Genomic DNA, 4,526 nt, shown 5'->3' with positions numbered 1-4,526 from the left:
CATCCGGGTATGAATCCATCTACACTACCACCTTGCAATCCAAGAGTATTTAGAACTGGTAAGCCAAGATCTCACAGAGTCAACTACATCGCCATGGGCATGTGAAGCATTCTATGTCAACAAGAGGAATGAACAAGTTCGTGGCAAACTTAGGCTGGTCATAAATTATCAACCCCTCAACCAGCTTTTGGCTGATGACAAGTTTCCCCTACCATAAAAATCAGTCATTGTTCCAGTCTCTCATAGATGCAAAGGTCTTATCAAAATTTGATCTTAAAGCTGGTTTTGGCAATTAGGGTTAAATCCTGATGACAGACCAAAAACTGCCTTCTGCATCCCGGATCATTACTACCATTGGAAAGTAATGTCGTTCGGTTTAAAAAATGGTCCATCTGTCTTCCAAAAGGCAATGATAAGGATTTTTGAACCAATACTCAACAACATTCTGGTATACATTGATGACATCCTTCTGTTCTCACCAGACGAAAAATCTCACATAGATTTACTTACCAGGTTTTATTCCATTGTCAAGAAACATGGGATCATGTTATCCAAAAAAAGATGGAAATGGGAGTAAATTCTATTGATTTTCTTGGTATGAAGATATTTGATGGACAATACTAACCACAGCATCACATTGCTCAAGAACTGCATAAGTTCCCAGGAATATTGACGTCACAAAAAGAAATTCAACATTTCCTTGGGCTAGTAAATTATATGGTAGATTTTCTGCCAAAACTATCGAGCCACACTGTGCATTTATTCCCCATGCTGAAGAAAAGTCCGCCCCCTTGGGGTAGAGAACATACTTTAGCTATAGAAAGAATAAAGCAACTGGCTGATGTGATGCCTCCTTTAAAGATTCCTACTGTTTCTAACAAAAGGGTCCTCCAAACAGACGCAAGTGATGAGTACTGGGGGGCAGTCCTAATAGTTCAAGACAAAACTGGTGTCAGAACAATTTGTGGATACAAAAGTGGCACGTTCAAAGAATCTGAGCAACACTACCACTCTACCTTTAAAGAAATCTTAGCGGTCAAAAGGGGAATAGAAAGATTCCAATTCCATCTAATCGGTCATGATTTCCTGATTGAAATGGATATGTCTTCCTTCCCACGCATGCTCCATTTCAAAAGAGAAATACTCCCGGAAGCCCAACTTTTGAGGTCGGCAAATTGGTTCTCTCAATGGAAATTCACTGTAAAACATATCAAGGGGTCAGAAAATATTCTAGCAGATTTTTTGTCCAGACCAAAGAGCTGTATATATGATGTTCCAAAAGACATCCAAATAATCCACAAAGCCAAGGTCCTTCCAATGGAATTTCCTGTAGAGAAAGCAAGCTCTTCCAGCTCGTCTATCCCAAACACTTCTCAACCTTCTCTAGCTGAAGGCGTCACAGCCTCACCGCAAGTCCTACCAGATGAAATAATAGAAACCATTGTTGACCTGACTTTAAGAGAAAGGTCCTAGTTGAACTACAAAACGTTCTTCACTATCACACTGAAGAAGCATGGCCTATTCATGAGAAACCTCCAGTTCCACCCAGATTACCCATACCTAAATGTCTTCCATATCCATGACTTACCTAGGCTCCCAAAAGAAGCCCTTTGCTTCTTCTGCTATCTATTAGAGTCTCATATCATTGCAATATCGTTCAACTCAGCCAAACTACTCATCTACATTTTCCAATGTCAGTTTGAGGGTCCGCCCCCAGAGGGAAATAACGTGTTCACCCTTCTCCAGTGGTTTCTCCCAGCGCATCAATGGATTCAACGATTAGCTGCCTGTTATAAGGCTTATGTTGTAATCATGTTTAGGAGGCCCTGCTCTTTTTTACCACATACAGCTCTTCGACAACAACAGTTGCTAGTCTATCACTCTCCATTATCGTTCATTCATGAATGGAATGACAACAACCCAGGCAGTAAATACTACGAGATATCCCAACCAAAAAGGTATATGGAAACAAGGCGGATCCTAGCCAGCGCTAACCTAGTTGATCCAGATTCAATCCCAGAGCAAGTTCTGAATAATGAAAGACTCTGGTCTTCCGAACATAACCTAGTTGATCCAGATTCAATCCCAGAGCAAGTTCTGAATAGTGAAAGACTCTGGTCTTCCGAACATCTAGTTTCTGCATCATGGGACGAAGCACTTGAAGATTGGTTCAGGACTCATCTCACGGTGAAAATAGACACTTCCGATGATGAAGACTTTGATGAAGACGATGAGCGTTATGACTCCAACGAAAACATGCATAATCCTTACGAAGACGATCCGTCTCATCCTGACTCTCGTTGGAAATAATTATCATAATATTATTAAAATATTTGTCTTGGCTAAAAGACAAATTTGTGTTGTAATAATGATGTAATCTTGAAGTCACTTTGTTGTGATGTAAGCGTTTACCTCATTTAGTTTGTTTTCTAGCTTGAATTATTACTAGCTTTTGTCATGCTTAAGTCATTCTTGTGTAAGGGTACCTTTTCCTTCACTATAAAAGGAAGGCTTCCTCTCATTGTAAATCATCCTTGGAAAAGAAATACAAGTCTCTTTCTTATATCCTCTCTTGTTCTTAAGTTTAAGTTCATGTTCTTCATGCTTTCTCATATGCTAGCTTCTTAGTTTTAGTCATCTTCTTAGTCATCTTGTATCAGACTAGTCTCCCAGTCTTGGGGATCTCCCTTTGGTATTAGAGCGAAAGATTTGGATTAGTATGCTTTGATACCAAAATACACATCCTCAATAACCCTTCCTTCTTTTTAAAAAATAACACCAGAACACCCCAAGGAGAAGTACTCGGTCTGATAAAGCCCTTATCAAGCAATTCTTTCAATTGTACCATTAACTCTTTTAACTCTGAAGGTGCCAAACGATATGGAGCTTTAGCCACTGGTGCTAGCCTATGCGCCAAATCAATTCAGAATTCCACGGATCGATCAGGTGGTAAACTAGTCAGATTTTCTAGGAATACCTCAGGATATTCACACACAACAGGAATAGACTCTTGTTTACCCTTTTCTTTCTCTGAATCAACCACATATGCTAGAAAACCTTGACACCCTTTCTGAATACATTTTTTTGGCTTTCATGACAAATATCAGGTTGTTATGATGATTCCGCCGATCACCATAAATCAGACTCGGCCCTTTCCTCGGTAAATCAATATTGATCATCTTTTTATTGCACACAATACTGCCTTGATTCTATGCTAACTAATCCATTCTCACCACAACATCAAACTATCTCATCGGTATTGGAACATACAGATTGGCAACACACACCCCTCAATTTCAATTTGACAATTATTAAAAACACGGGTAACGGATACTTAACTATTATTAGGAGTATCGACTACTAAAACATAGTCAAGAGGCACATAATTCACGTATAAACACCCCGCAAATAGAGGAGGTTTTGGTCAGCGGCTTTCCTCAGCCTCAGAGCCGACAAAAGAAGAGACTGGCTAGAGATCTCTTTATTAAAATCTTTGGAACAAATGGTTGATTTTCGATTTCAATGTTAGCTCCAGGTTTTGGGTGGCCCATCGATACAAATGAACAATTAGCACCAGAATCAAATAACACCTTGGCATATACAGAGTTGATAAGAAAGGTACCTGTTACCACATCAGGGGTTTCTTCTACCTCATTATTAGTCATCTGAAAAGATCGACCCCTCTCCCTTCCCAATCCTCCTCTTTGAGTATTAACTCTCCCACGCGTGCTTGGAGTATTTCGACCTAGAGTCAACCTTGGAGCCTTTGATTGAGGACAATAGGATTTTATATGATCAAGGGAATTACACTGATAGCAGTGTTGAGGCGTCCGACAATCTCAGGAGATATGCCCCGGTTTCCACATCGAAAACAAACACTTTGATTCAAACTGCAGTTACCTTGATGAACACGGTGACACCTTTGGCATGGTCTTTCACTAAATATTTGAACTGGACGATTCTCATATTTTATAAACTTTGGTCTCTTGAATTCCATTGAAGGCCCTTCCTATTTTATCTTTTATACCATTCTTTCTCCCCCTTGTCTATTCATATTTCTTTTCGTAGTTTCAGCTGCATCAATCGCAGATGGAAACATAATAGGGTCCATTGCAATTAGAAACTCTCTGATAGAGGATTTCAATCCTCAAATATATCGCTCAACTTTGCAAGATTATGAAGATATATAATGCTCAGAAAATCGGGAGTATTAGATAAATTTCTCTGTATAATCCTGCACAGTTTGATTAACTTGTTCTAGTTTCAAAAATTCTTCTTCCAACTGCCTCACTGCTGCTTTAGGATAGAACTGTTTTTGAATCTATCCACAAATTCCATCCATGACATTGACTGTAAAATATTGGGTTTAGACAATGACTCAACATCCCACCAATATAAGGCATTTGATATAAGCATTGAAATAACAAATCTAACCCAGTCTTCATATAAACATTTACTTGTATTAAAGGTCGATTCAATTTCTTTTAGCCAACACATGGCATTTATCTAGTCTCTCTCTCCCGAAA

This window comes from Cynara cardunculus (genome assembly GCF_001531365.2).
Source record: "Cynara cardunculus var. scolymus isolate 2C chromosome LG 16, CcrdV1, whole genome shotgun sequence".
In the NCBI taxonomy this organism is placed as follows: domain Eukaryota; kingdom Viridiplantae; phylum Streptophyta; class Magnoliopsida; order Asterales; family Asteraceae; genus Cynara; species Cynara cardunculus.
The sequence above is the reverse complement of the archived record's forward strand: the minus strand, read 5'-3'. Positions refer to the sequence as shown.